The following is a 15155-nucleotide window of genomic DNA, read 5'->3' as shown; positions in this document are numbered from 1 at the left end:
ACTGATTGAGCAAATGCCTCCTTCCTCCTCCCCATCCCCTTCTAGAACACGCCCCGCTCCTCTCTTCCCTCCTGGCCCTTTGCTGCTTTGCCTCCCTCTTGACCGGTGGAGGAGGATGATATCATTTGGACGAAGGCTTTATCTACCACTCGGTATCCCTCATTTGTTTCATATCATTCTATATATTTTATTAAAGACGGGGGAACTGTTAATTACAAGCTCACTGATGTAATGAAAAGTTCTTAATTAATCACCAGAAATGTTAGGTCATGATCACCACCAGAGATGGTTTGTTGGGAATATATATAAAAAAAAAAAAAAAAAAAAAAAACGAGGCTTAGAGTGTGTCCCTCTAAATTTAAAGTATGCTGTCACCAAGGGTCGAGTTGCCCCGGAAGCTGGGTCGGCTGTGGCCTTGCCAGCCCCAGCTCTTCTGCAAGTTCAAGTGCTGGAAGCTGACCTGTGTTTCAATGCCCGCCCGCCCCCCCCCCCCCAAAAAAAAAAAAAGAGAGAGAGAAAGGCACCTGCATCTTACTTCACTGTTGAGTCATTAGCGATTGTCTACAGGTTGGAAGACCCATCCCTGCTTTAAGGCAAGTGTGGTTGGTAGGACCTTGGGCTGGTCCACCATGAACCTGGCTTCTGGTCATGACTTTGTAAGTCTCTTTGCCTTCCAAGGCCCTCCTTTCCTTGCTGGTGAAATGCATACTTTGGACCTTTCCTTGACGGTGAAATGCAGACTTTGGAGTGGATGATCTCCAACATCTACCCAGCAATGATATTCTTGTGTCCTCCAGAGAGGAGGATAGACCACAAGGAAGTTGCCCTCCATTTGAGAGCATTAATGTATTCCACCTTAGAGTGAATGGACTGTGTGCTCGCCCATAGGTAACCTTCCTCTCTCTTTACGTTATTTTTCTTTTCTTTTAGTCTGTTGCTTATTTCTTCTCTTCTGCTGCTTATCAATCCTTTCCTTTCCTGGCCCGACTTTCCGCACCACCAGGGTCAGAGTGGAAGGTTAGAGTCAAGGATCTCGGCCACTTATTTTTAAAATATCCTGCCCTCACAGAAGAGCTGTCTCCATCAGAAATTGCATCCGAAGGTAGCCAATATTGTTGAATTTGGGAAGACTAGCTATACAGTGGCAACTATTGGGAGATCTAAATCTGGAATTCTAAGTTAGAGCTCAGTTAACTGGGGGAGAGCTTTACATTGTACCCATCACTGAAAAAGCTGTAGCTAAATTGATGGATTATTGTCTGCTCTCAAAACAGTATCACAATCTCTGACCTACTCTCCCTTTCAAGGGACATTTTAAGATATCATATTGCTCACATTGTTCCATTTTTCTCTCTTATTATAACAAGCTTGGTGAGGGGTGGGGAGCTAAAGCCATCTTTGCCCAGAATCTACCCCAAAACCCAAAGCTTGTTTGAGTTATCCCGTGCCAGCCTGGGAAAATCCTTTTTGATTGCCTTTAGTGAAATATTTTTTTTAGACCCTTCGAATAAACTGATTTAGAACCCCCAAACAACATATGGCAGGGAATCTAGAAAGTTGAGAATTTCTTCTATGTATCTCCTACTATCTGACTGTATTCTAATGTTATATTCAGAACTATTTGTGTTTTCCCTTTTAAAAACCTACTGCTATCCATTCATTTTTGAGACTGTATTATGCACAGGCTTTTGTATCTGTATTTAAGTAGATTATAGGTAATGCCTCCTGGTAAGATGTATTCCTAAAATGTGCTTTTCTCTAAGTGATGTTAATCTTTGAGTTCTACTGTAGTGCTACCATGTTTCAGGAACATTTTGTGTTAAATGGCTTCTCTTTTTATTGGAATATCCATTCTTAGTGCCATTTTGGAACTTGAAGAACAGATCTTTCTCCTTCTGAAGGTAGAGAGATAATTCCCCGTCTTCTAAGGTGCTGACTCAACCACCTAGAGACTGGTGATGGTGAGGATGGGGGTAGTGCAGGGTCAGTGACTATTGCCTTGGGGTCAGTGACTGAGTGAAGGGATGCTGGTGACTTAGTTCTCTAGATCTGCTCTAAAAGCATCCTCTGGGGGTGCCTGGGTGGCTCAGTCAGTTAAGCATCTGACTCTTGCATTTCATCTCAGGTCATGATCTCATGGGTGGTGAGATTGAGTCCCACATTGGGCTCTGCACTCAGCAAGGAGTCTGCTTCTCTCCCTCTCTCCTTCTTCCTCTGCTCCTCCCCCTGCTCTCACTCTCTCTCTATATAAAAGAAATCAATAAATCTTTTTAATTTATTTTTATTTTTATTTTTTTAAAATTTTATTTATTTATTCATGAGAGACACAGAGAGAGAGAAGCAGAGACACAGGCAGAGGGAGAAGCAACCTCCCAAGGAGGAGCTCGATGTGGTACTTGATCCTGGATCCCAAGATCACGCCCCGAGCCAAAGGGAGATGCTCAACCACTGAGCCCCCCGGGCGCCCCAGATCTTTTTTTTTAAATCCTCTGGCATAGGGAAGGGAATCCAGATGCTACTTCCCCTAACCCTTTGCTATGCAACCATAGTGGAGTAGCACCATTCACAGTGGAATCTGTGTGTAAGATGCCTCCTGAAGTTTTTGATCCTACAAATCCTTCTTTTGTAAGACAGACCTCATTTTATGGCACTTTACTTTATTGCACTTTCAGATGCTGTGTTTTTGCAATGCAAAAATCCATGTGAATATATCTGGTAATTTTTAATCCTGGAATTAATTATTATTTTTTTGTCAGTTCAAATTGTCCAGTCTCAATAATTAATTGAATATAGGCAGTTCTTAGTTTACAAATTGGTGGTGTTCCTGTGTATCTCTTAAAACTGGTTGTTGGTAATTCAGAATATTTCCAGACAGGAAAAATTATATAAGTAGTAGTGATGTTCTTAATCATACTGTAACTGAACTTCAAAACGTTTACAACAGTTATCTCTTCTTTGGGAAATTATCTGCAGCATTGAATAAGAATCTTTCACCTGGGTTGGTTGTCACCATTTAAAACAGAATTAATCTGGGGAAATGTATATTGCATTTTGTAGTAAGAGGATATCATTGAGGCAATGGGATCAAATTCCCATCTGTGTTCCCTCACCCAGGACCCCTAAATGGGATAGAACCTGAAATGGAGCCCGAGATGTACATAGCAAAAATATGCAGACACTGGATTTGCAGAAGAGTAGTCAAAGGGCCAGTTTCTAATTCATTCTCCCCCACCCATCCCCTACCTCCCATGCATTGCCAAATAACAGGATCCCAGTTGCCCATGGGACAACTAGTTCATGCATCTTGAGTCCTAGAACATTCCCAAATTTCTTAAGGGATTATGGAAGACTCTAAATCCATCTTTTCTCTCCTTGCTGCAATTCCTGAACATCTTGCACAGGACCAAAAGGGAGTTTAGTGACTCAGGTAGTAATTCTTCCTTCCTAAGACTCTGAGTAGGATGTCACTGTGGGCTGCCTCCTGTGTGATGGGAGGTCCCAGATAGCATGATCCTGAGTTGAAGGCCTCTGCTCAGACGTAAGCTCTATGTGTGGGATCAAAAGGAGAATGCATTCTAAAAACTTGTGATCATAATGTGAACATTATTTAGAATTTTCATTAATTTCAGCAATGGGCTTTGACAAGTTGTATAATTTAAATGTTAAACTTGAAATCACAGCCAGGTCAATCATGACCATTGGCAACGTTATGCAGACAGCAACTTCTTATCTGATGAAATCAGCCCTCGAAGGAATTTTGATCCTACAACCCCTTCTTTTGTTAAGATATACCTCATTTTATTGCACTTTGCTTTATTGTACTTTCAGATACTGTGTTTTTTACAGATTGAAGGTTTATGGCAACCCTGCAACCAACAAGTCTATTGGAGCCATTTTTTTCCTCCAACAGCATTTGCTGTATGTCACATTTAGCTAATTCCCACAATATTTCAAACTTTTTTGTTATTATTGTATTTGTTATGCTGATTGATGATCAAGGATTTTTGATATTACTATTGTAATTGTTTTGGGGGCCACAAATTGCATTCATAGAAGACAATGAACTTAATCGATAAAGGTTGTGTGTATTTTGACTGCTCCACCAACTGGCAGTGACCCTTCTCTCTCCCTCCCCTCTGGCCTTCCCGGTCTCTGAGACACAACAATATTGAAATCAGGACAATTAACAAGCCTACAATGGCCTCCGACTGTTGCAGTAAAAGGAAGAGTCTCACATCTCTCACTTTACATCAAAAGCTACAAATGATTAAGCTTAGTGAGAAAAGCCTGTCAGAAGCTGAGACAGGCCAAAAGCTAATCCTCTTGCTCCAAACAGTTAGCCAAATTGTAATGCAAAGGAAAAGTTCCTAAAGGAAATTAAAGGTGCTACTCTCAATGAATGTATGAATGGTAAGAAGGTGAGACGCCTGTTGCTGATAGGGAGAAAGTTTTAGAGATCTGGCTAGAAGATCAAACCAGCCACATAATTCTTTGAAGCCAAAGCCTAATCCAGAGCAAGGCCCTAACTCTTCAATCATGTGAAGGCTGGGAGAGGTAAGGAGGCTGCAGAAGAAAAGTAGGAAACCAGTGGAGGCTGGTTCATGAGGTTCAAGGAAGGAAGCTGCCCTTAGAACATCAAAGGACAAAGTGAAGCAGCAGATGCTGATGTAGAAGCCACATCAAGTTATTCAGAAGATCTAACTGTGATAATTTGTGAAGGTGACTACACTAAACAGCAGATTTTTAATGTATATAAAACAGCTTTCTATCAGGAGAAGATGCCATCTAGGACTTTCATAGCTAGAGAGGAGAAGCCAATGCCCAGTTTCACAGATTCAAAGGACAGGCTGACTCTCTTGTTAGGAAGTGATGCAGCTGGTGATTTGCAGTTGGAGCCAATGCTCATTTCCTATTCTGAAAATTCTAGAGCTCTTAAGAATTAGGCCTAGTCTACTATGCCTGTGCTCTGTCAGTGGAACAGAAGAGCCTGGATGACCAGCACATCTTTTTACAATATGGTTTCCTGAATAGTTTAAGCCCACTGTTGTGACCTACTGCTCAGGAAAAAAGATCCCCTTCAAAATACGAGTGCTCATTGACAATGTAACTGGTCACCCAAGAGCTCTGATGGAGATGTACAAGGTCAATATTGTTTTCATGCCTGCTAACACAACATCCATTCTGCAGCTCATGGATCAGAAGTAATTATGACTTTCAACTCTTATTATTTAACAAATACATTCTATAGATTGAGTGGCTCAGTCAGTTAAGCGCCTGACTCTTGATTTTGACTTAGGTCATGATCTCAGAGTTGTGAGATTGAGCCCCGTGTTGGACTCCACACTGACTGTGGAGCCTGCTTAATATTCTCTCTCTCCCTCTGCTCCTATCCACCTTCCCACCTTCCCCACTCAGGCTCTCAATCTAAGAAGAAAAGAAAGAAAAGAAAGAAAAGAAAAGAAGAAAGAAAGAAAGAAGGGAAAGAAAGAAAGAAAGAAAGAAAGAAAGAAAGAAAAGAAAGGAAAGAAAGAAAGAAAGAAAGAAAGAAAGAAAGAAAGAAAGAAAGAAAGAAAGAAAGAAGAAAAAAAGACAAAAAAATGAAGACAAGAAGAAAAGAAAAACGCAGTCAACAGAGACATAGGTCAGAAGGAAGGCTGACGATTCGTGGAACTTTGTTCGCCTTCCCTTTCCGTCCTTCGTCCTTCCTTCCTCCTTCCTCCTTCCTGCCTTCCGGCAGCCTAGAAACACATTTTATAAGGCTATAGCTGCCATAAATAATGATTCCTCCTCTGATTGAGGTGGCAAAATAAATTGAAACCTTCTGGAAAGGATTCACCATTCTGGATGCCATTAAGCACAGTTGTAATTCGTGCGAAAAGGTCAAAATGTCAACATTAACAAGTGTTTGGAGGAAGTTGATTCCAACTCTCCTTGATGACTTTGAGGAATTGAAGACTTCAGGGGGAAGAAGTGCCTACAGGTGTAGTAGAAGTAGCACGAGAACTAGAATTAGAAGTGGAGCCTGCAGATGGGACTGAATCATGCAACCTCCTGATAAAACTTTAATGGATGACGAGTTGTTTCTTGTGTCCAAGCAAAGAAGATGGTTTCTTGAGATGGAATCTACTCCTGGTGAAGATGCTGAAGATACTGTTAATACTGTTGCAGTGACAACAAAGGAGTTTGAATATTACATAAGCTTAGTTGATAAAGCGGTGGCAGGCTGTGGGAGGATTGACTCCAATCTTGAAAGAAGTTCTACGGTGGGTGAAACGCTATCAAACAGCGTCACATGCCACGGAGAGATCATTCACGAAAGGAAGCATCAATTGATTCAGTAAATTTCATTGGCCTATTTTAAGTACTCGTCTCATCCTCCCCAGCCTTCAGCAACCAGCACCCTGACCAGTCAGCAGCCATCAACACTGAGGCAAGACCCTCCACCACAAGGAAATCATGACCTGCTAAAAGCTCAGATGATGGTTAGCGTTTTTGCAATAGGATATGTACATTGTTTTTTAGACATAATGCTATTGCACACTTACTAGATGACATATCATGTAAACATAATTTTTATATGCATGGGGAAACCGGAAAATCCTTTGACTCCCTTCCTTGCAATTGTTGCTTTATTGCTGTTCTGGAACCCACCTGCAGTATTTCCAAGGGATACCTGTACCTCTTGAGTTGTAAGCTTTCTTTTTAAAAAAAACTAACAACCGAAACTAGTTCTCCTCAGGCTTCTTACCCTGTAGTGTCAGTTGGGTGGGTTCTCTCCTAATGTTTCCTTAGACTTAAAGAAATTACAGCTTTTTAACAGGCCTCCTGTGTTCACAGTCCCAGGAAAAAATAGGGTTGAATTCCCACATTCGAGTCATCTTGCCTTCTTCCTCTCTCATTGAATGTGCTGGAAAGATCCTCCTGTTTTTATTTGCAAAACATTTTTCTTTCCTGATTCTGGACTCTGTCAAATTCCAGGCCCCACTGGAAACCTTGGTGTCTGGGCTTCGTAGATCATCAGCTCTTCGGTGTCTGCAAGAACTTATTTACAAATTATCCCTTTTGTCTTCCGGTAATCAAGTCGTTCCTCTTCAGCATTAAAGCAAATGACCAAAGTCTGATTCCAGTTGCTCTTTGTAGTCTGACGGTGTTAGGGAGAAGTTGAAATTGAAACCTCAACTTGCTTAATTGTCCAACATTTTACTTTTAACTTCGTGCTTTAAAGGAAAGGGCAAAAGCTGTGAGTGTGAAGTGTGTCTTCAGTGATGATTTAGACCCTTCTAATCATGATTCAGGCGTGTCTTTGGAGTGTTCCCTCTCCAGAGTCTACAGCTTCCTCATTCGTGCCTCAAGGGGTGTGAAAGAATGTGGCCCAGGTGCCACCTGATGCATGAGTTTCCACATCTTTTACTTAATAAACAGCACTGGAGTGTGTACCAAAGACATTGTTAGAGGCCTTCGGGTTGTCCATTGCTCACAACCTTCTCTTCTACTCCTTCTCCCTTCCCTGGATGTCCAGCGGGTCTCCTGGGTTGCTCTGAAGAGTTTTCTTCTAGAGAGGGGTAAAGATGGGAGAGGGCTTTCAGTTATATCACATGGAATTGCCATGTTTATATGTCAAGATCAGTAGACTATCGATAGTTTTGTGAGGTTCCACCTAACGGTTTCTCCTGATAAATGTTCTACCTCAAACAAGTACATTTTGAAGTGCGCGTTGGCCTACAACTCACTGTGGAGTTACTTAAAACAGAAGCTTCAAGTTTTTCCAATCAGGAAACTCATGCTTCCTCCTTACCTGTTTTATTTTTTTTTCTGAGAATCACAGAAATAACAGACAAAACCCTCATATTTGGAGAAACTCGTGTATTTTGAGTCTGTTGCGAAATAAGTAGAAAATCCGTTGGTCCCTGTGATAGAATTTTTTTCTGAAAGTTCTAAATGGGAGTTATCATGGAAACTGCTTTGAGACCTTAACTAGAGCGTGCACTATAAATAAGAGAGGAGCAGAAGATTAATAAATCTGATAAAGCTGAGAAAGAAAACTTAAAATAAGAAATGAGGACTGTTCTTTAGTTGGGGCATTAATACGGCCCTGAATGTGTGTGTGTGTGTGTGTGTGTGTGTGTGTGTGTGTGTGTGTGTATATATGAAAATCAAAGACTTGCTAAAGGCAGGGAGTGTGAAGCCGTAGCTACTAATGTGTGCTTAACTCTATTGCCTGGGAGATTTTATTAAATGCAGCGGCCAAGGAAATTGACCTCACTTTTTTTTTCCTTTTTTTGGGTTGGATCCTTGCTCACGTCACATAAATGAATAGAGCTGACAATTTACTGGCTCATCAATGAAACAATATTAAATTATGAAGATGTAAGGAAAAAATCCTTCGCTAACATTGTTGCAGTTTGAAAGGTAAGCTGCCCCCTACAAGAGTAGGAGATATTAATGTTCGTTTCCAAACCTATATAACTTAAGGCCAGGTGATACACATTATAGGATGAAGTGGCTTCTTGATGGCTTTGATTCACTGTGGTCCTGGCATGTATCTCATTAACAACATTCATGAAGAGGCTCCCACGTTTCTCTCATTCTGTCTTTTAAAATGCAAAAAAAAACATCGTTTTTCATGCTTCTAAAGTGTTTTATTTTATGGAATATTCTGACAAATTTGACTTTACTGAGTATGTGTTGCAGGGACCCTGGGGTTTCCTTTTGAAAAGAGCCTGTTTTTATTGATTCACTATATTGGCCATTAAGCCATGGCTGTCAGGGTTAGACTGTTTCTGAATTCTTGTCTTTGGGGCTGCACAAGAAGCAAAATGCTGTTTTTCTTTATATCTTGTCCTGTGCTTGAGATAGGAAGCCTTCTCTTCTTAATTCTGTCTTCTGTGAACTTACTAGAAGTACTTGGCATGCCATCTATTACCAATTGAATACCTAGCACTTTCAAGTGTGCCTAGATGTTAAGTCTTTTTCACTTTATTTTTGAAGGAAAATCGTCCTACTGTTCTTGGTTACCATCAGTTATTCAGTTGGTCAACCAGACCCAGGTCCGTCTCATGCATTTGTGAGCCCGGTTATAATGACAATCCGATAGGATCAGAATATGGAGGTTCTTTTTGGTGGAACCGTCCCTGCTTCCATCTGACTCACAGATTTGTTCACAACTCACGAAAGGTCACCCCCCCACACACACCCCATGGCAGCTCTTCCAAGGTCATACTGGTGATTTACCTGTTACCCCCCAGTCCCAGCTGCAGAGGCTGGTGCAGAGTAGGTGTGCAGGAAATCTGTGCACGCTCCCTGACGGTGATGCCTCCCCACCCCACCCCCCAAATCAGTACTGAACCCTCTGCAGTAAGTCAGATTTTCTGAGCAGCATTCAGCAGATTTTTGCTTCAATGTGGAAAATGGCACTTTAGAAGTCGAATTACCTTTTTCATGGCACCCAAGTTGCTTAATTTGCAAATTGAGAATAATTTAGGCAATGGGAGAATATGTTTCCATGTGTGAAGTGGATTGAAATGAGTTTTGTGTTCTCTGCTCCTTCAGCTCAAACTATCAAAAAATGGAGATCTGGCCAAAAATCATTCAGTTATATGATTCCGGGATATCATCTGTTGTTTTGCGTGGCATCAGTTTAGCTTTAATTATTGGTGATACTTAAAATCTGTGCTTCTGATAAACTGCGAGTGTGCCCTGCTTTAAGGAACCGGAATGGGCTTCAGATTTATGCTTATGGTGCCTTTGCATGAAGGGACAGTTATTTGCGCTCTAAAAATACCTTGGCTTTATAAAATAATTTATCACAAGATTCCTTTAAATAACCAGCTCTCTCAGAGCATTCAAAATATGATTTGATTTGAAAAATCAATGTCCACTCAACTTTTCAAGAACACATCTGCTTTGTAATGTGAGGCAGGTGAAGGGAGAAAAACCAGGCAAGACGGAATGAGGATCTTAGGTGAGCTGAATAGGAATTAATTTTAATTTAGAAAAGAATTTACTTTTCTAGAGTTTCCCGGGGAAAACACCTTCACCTTTATCACCTCCAAAGTACATAAAAGGAAAAAAAAAAAAAAAGCAGGCCAATTTGAGTTTGGAGAAGATAAATCTATTTCTCTGGTGGGTCGCATTCTGCATTATGCATGTGCGTAAAAGTGAGGTTTGCTTTGATCCTGACTATTAAAAGTTTATTTTTAAACTCAGACTGGGCAGGGATCCAGCGATGCTCTTTCCCCCTGCAGCACATCCTGGTTTCAGGTCCTCAGCCCTGCGGAATGGAACTAAGCAGCAGGAAGTAGTTGAAAAGTGTGGAGACTTGATGAGTGTTGAGGGTTTTTTCCCCCCTTCTTCCCCTCCATTTTTGAAATTCAAATTGAATGCAATTTTCAGCTCATTTGAGCCAGAATATACTGTTGCTGAGCTTCAGTGGCTCTTAAATTCAAACTCACAGGAGAAAACAGATATCATTTGTCACAGAGGGTGGGAGAGAGAGAACACTCCCCGCATTTTATTCATGGGAGGCAGAGCTCTAGTAACTAATTCAAACCTTTCTGACTAATCGACTAATCATTCACCAGCAAACTTATCAACTAATCAATGAAACCTTTAAGACACTCATCTTCGGAAGTTGGGAGCAATTTCCCCCTCCCTTTAAAACAAAGTCATTGTTCAAGTCTATTTTTGTATTGTTGGGATCTTAATACCTTTTTTTGCAAACTGAGACAGACTATCATGGCAATCTTTTTCCTGCCCTTCCTGACAATTTTATTGTTTCCATCTTTAATGTCTTTGTCAATGCTCTTTATTTATGACCGAGGATTAGCAGAAAGCCTACTGCTGGCTGAGGGAGGCCAAAAATTTTGAGTTTTTTTTTCTTCACCAAATGGACTGCCTGAAAAAGAGTCTTCTTTCTTGGGGTAAATGTAAATACCAATTAAAAGAGGAAGACCCACTCGTGCAGTCCTTGAGTTTGCAAGTGTGTTATCTTCAGGGTGGCTTCTTCAGCATGGCTTGAGAATGCCTCTCAGGAAACTTCTGCCACTGGATATGTGCCCGGGAAATGCAAATGATTTGAACAAATGATAATCTGAAATCCCTGCTCTAATTTCAGAAAGGATGTGATGTTGCAATTCTGGTCCTGAAATATAGGTTTTATGCCTTACCGCTGGTGCTTATCTTTGACTGTTTTAATGTAATCCAAAATTTCCATGGGAACATGAAGTCCATTAGCCTTCTCTCCTCCTCTTCCTCCTCCTCCACCTCTTCCTCCTCCTCCCTCCTCCTCCTCCTCCTCCTCCTCCTCCTCCTCCTCCTCCTCCTCCTCCTCCTCCTCCTTCTTCTTCTTCTTCTTCTTCTTCTTCTTCTTCTTCTTCTTCTTCTTTCTGTCAAGGTCTGTGAGAGACAATTATGATGTTATTTCAAAGTGAGTGAGAGAAAAACAATGCTCCCTAAATATTATCTCTAATGAAATTAGCTCCTACCCATCACATTTGGAGTTTAAAAATGCTCTGCAATGAGTATATGATCAAGCCATATATATTTGTGCTTATGTGTGTATGTGTCTACGTGTCTCCAAGGTGTCCAAGAATGTGACAGCAGGAATTTCTAAATAGTCATTTTCACATTAATAAAGGCGTCAATGACTTTATCCTCTATGTGGTAATGTGCTTGTGCATTCGGCCCCTGGTAGCAGACATTTATTTCATTGCTTTTATAAAAAGGAATACCCTAACTTGTTAACCTGTTTTCTCGCTATTATACCTTAAGACCATATTGTTGTTTCTTTGACTTCAGTATAAGAAGCCAAAAACCTACCTTGACAACCTACCTTTTAGTTAATTACTAAGGTAATTAATAGAATTTTAACTTTTCTTCTAAAATATCAGATTGCTTCAATATGCAAGTAATTACCGACTGCTTCCTATATGATAGACATTTGTTGTACTAAGATTTGTAACATATAGAATAGTGACTTTCTAAATCCAAGTGAGGTAGACATAGGAGATGAAGTATCAGCATCAGCTAGGCAGAGAAGGTAAAGCTTGAGAAGCCCCCAGGTTCTCAAATGATTCTCAAAGATGTAGTCCTTCTCCTTGTCCCCAGGTGGTAGCCACTGGTCTGAAACAAATATGATCTAACTTGGAGGTGGGAAAAGGATGATACACAAAAATCAGTGAAAAGGATAAGAAATATGCATTTTTAGGTGCTAAATGTATCCTGTTCCTCAAACAATGCTTGCATCACTGGGTAGGGGAAGGCAAGTGGGGTGCTGTCATCCTGCATTGTAAAGTGGGTAGGCCAGGGGTCAGTGGAGGGAAGGGGGGAGAGCCAGTTCAGGAGGGAGGAGAAGGCTGGAGTAGAAGGGAGAACATTTGAAGCAGGGGCTCAGAGGTGTACTGGAGCTTAACTCACACCCTGAGGGCCAATTGTTAAATTTCTAGAAATTTCATGAGCCAGCTTTTATGACATATTATTAAAAATTAAATTACATAAATTTATGACAATTAAATTATATAATCTTATATGATTATTAATATGTATAATATATAATTATATATTAATTATATATGTATAATTATAATTAATTATATATATTATAATTATATAATATATAATTATAATATATAATTATCATATATAATTATTCTTATATAATAAATCAACTATACTAAAAACAAATGTAACAAATACTGAAAATCATCACTTCCTAATTATTTCCCCTTATGCATTGCCATCACCTCTGCTCTTGAGATGTGCGCATCGTATCTGCATGGTAAAAATATGTGCTGCTGTGACATGTTGCCCATCTCTTCCCAACTGCACATTCCCTGATGCCGTGTTGGTAGCATGGGTGGATGGGTTAAGCATCTGCCTTTGGCTCAGGTCATGATCTTGGGGTCTGGGATCCAGCCCCATGTCAGGTTCTCTGTTCGGCAGAGTCTACTTCTCCCTCTCCCTCTCTCTCTGTGTTCTCCCTCTCCCCTGCCACCCCCCTCTGACTCTCAAAGAAAATAAATTAAAAACAAATAAAATGGGGAGACTGGGTACAGAGAAGTGAAGAGTCTGGCCAAGGAAAGGAGTGTGATTCAAATGCAGGCAGTTGCACCTAGAAGTTCACTCTGTTTGCTGCTGTTCAGTGCAAAAATGACAAACCACAGTGACCCGCCACCTGGAGCATTTCTGAGAAACTGAACTAATAGTATCATTTAGGAGAGAGAAGGGCACTCCTTCAGTTGTAGATAATTAACATTTTGGATGTGGGGAATCTAAGTGACGAGGCCCTCCCGGCAAATCAGCTTAGAGAAGGAGCACAAGCCCAAAATAGAGAAAACCCCTGCACGTAGATGTGAGAAAATATTCATCATCACAGGGATTAAGCATAGAAAGAAAAGCTTTAGGGAAAAAGTAAGTGTTAGGAAGAAGAACAACGAAAAGAAACCGTGATGGAGAGAATGAACGATTGGAAAGGGAAGAGAAATATGGGAGGACATAACGTACAGTGTCATGAAGATAAGGTAGGAAGTTTGTGGAAAGCATTGATAATTAACAACACCAAGGGCTTCGGTGAAATTTTAAAATGGTAACCATATAACTTCTCATCCCAGTTGATCACTTGCAGAGTGAAGGGGGTGCTATCAATAATTGGGCCAGGGAACAAACATAACACGTGAACAGTGATGTATGGTCGCACTAGATTTGCAAATGGATGAAACTGGTAGATTTCTAAGAATTCATGATCATCTGGAAACGATTTCCCTTTAACCAACATTTGCTGAGCATCTCCTGTGAGGAATGCTAAGTGCTGAAGGTAAAGGTACATATGGCAGAGTTTAAAAAAAAATATTCTGTTGGGGGAAAACAGAAAATTAGTGGATGAAGCATAACTTTCCTTTGCCACACATACCCAGAAGTAGGCACCATTCACAGTGTATTAAGAGCTTTTTCTACATATTCCTATGGTTATAGAGATATCTATCTAACTAGTTTTGTTTACAGCTAAACAATGAAACGTGCCACATATCAAGCTGCAATTTACTGGTTAAACATATACACATCTTTTCAGGTAAGTAAATATTTAGTATCCTCTTAAATGGACATATTATATTTACCTATTCCCTTACTGATGGACATTTAACCCTTTTTTTCTTGTGTTCTTATTTCTGTGTTCTTATTTATGTAGGAGAGATATCTGGAGTGGGATTGCTGAGCCAAAGTAATTTTACAATAAACCTTCAGTGGATTGTTTAAAAATTATGTAAAATAGCGCTTTTACCAACCTTGTATGAACACTCATTTCCTAGTTAGCCATGGTTGTATCAGCCTCACATTATTATTGGGAAGTGTCTATTACGGTTATTATAATTTGCATTTTAAAAAGTATTAAGGAAGGGGATCCCTGGGTGGCTCAGTGGTTTAGCGCCTGCCTTTGGCCCAGGGTGCGATCCTGGAGTCCTGGGATCGAGTCCCACATCGGGCTCCCGGCATGGAGCCTGCTTCTCCCTCCTCCTGTGTCTCTGCCTCTCTCTCTCTCTCTCTCTCTCTCTATGTCTATCATGAATAAATAAATAAATAAATAAATAAATAAATAATTTAAAAAATATTAAGGAAGCTGAGCATCTTAATTTTTCTTGGTCATTTGTATCTTTTTTAAGTGAATTTGCCTTTTCTTATTCTCTTGCCAGTTTTTTCTGTTGAAGTACCCATCATTTTCCTTACCCTTTTTTTTTTTTTATTTTCCTTACTTGTTGAAACTTCTTGCACACTAAGAACATTAACCCCCTTTCTCCTCATTGTTGCAAAAATCTTTCTCATTTTATTTTTTACCTTTTCATTTTGCCTTTGATTATCGTCACAGAGAAGTGTTTGGATATTTTGTTTTATTTTGTTTTATTTTTTGCGGCTTCACATTTTTCTGTCTGGTTTAGATTGATCCTTCTCCCTCAAAAGAAAGAAAAACAATACTAATTTTATTCTAAAACTTTTATATATTTATATATATGTATATATATACATATATATATATATATATATAAAGATTTTGTTTATTTATTCATGAGAGACACAGAGAGGCAGAGACATAGGCAGATGGGAAAAACAGGTTTCCTATGGAGAGCCCAATGCAGGACTTGATCCCAGAACACTGGAGTCATGAC

General features: G+C 40.1%; 1 protein-coding gene across 26 annotated transcripts in view; it reads left to right on the top strand.

Moving 5' to 3' along the window:
* The window catches only part of ESRRG (estrogen related receptor gamma), a 615477-nt gene that overhangs the window by 176319 nt on the left and 424003 nt on the right, over positions 1–15155 (top strand). For 20 of the 26 annotated variants that reach the window (XM_038586131.1, XM_038586130.1, XM_038586132.1 and 17 more), the window contains one exon: positions 8318–8409. The exons of the other annotated variants lie outside the window; for them this stretch is intronic. The gene's annotated coding sequence lies outside the window, so the exon portion shown is untranslated. The remainder of the gene's footprint in view (positions 1–8317; positions 8410–15155) is intronic. 26 annotated transcript variants of the gene reach the window in all.

The sequence above is a fragment of the Canis lupus genome, chromosome 38 (genome assembly GCF_011100685.1).
Source record: "Canis lupus familiaris isolate Mischka breed German Shepherd chromosome 38, alternate assembly UU_Cfam_GSD_1.0, whole genome shotgun sequence".
In the NCBI taxonomy this organism is placed as follows: domain Eukaryota; kingdom Metazoa; phylum Chordata; class Mammalia; order Carnivora; family Canidae; genus Canis; species Canis lupus.
The sequence above is the reverse complement of the archived record's forward strand: the minus strand, read 5'-3'. Positions and strand labels throughout refer to the sequence as shown.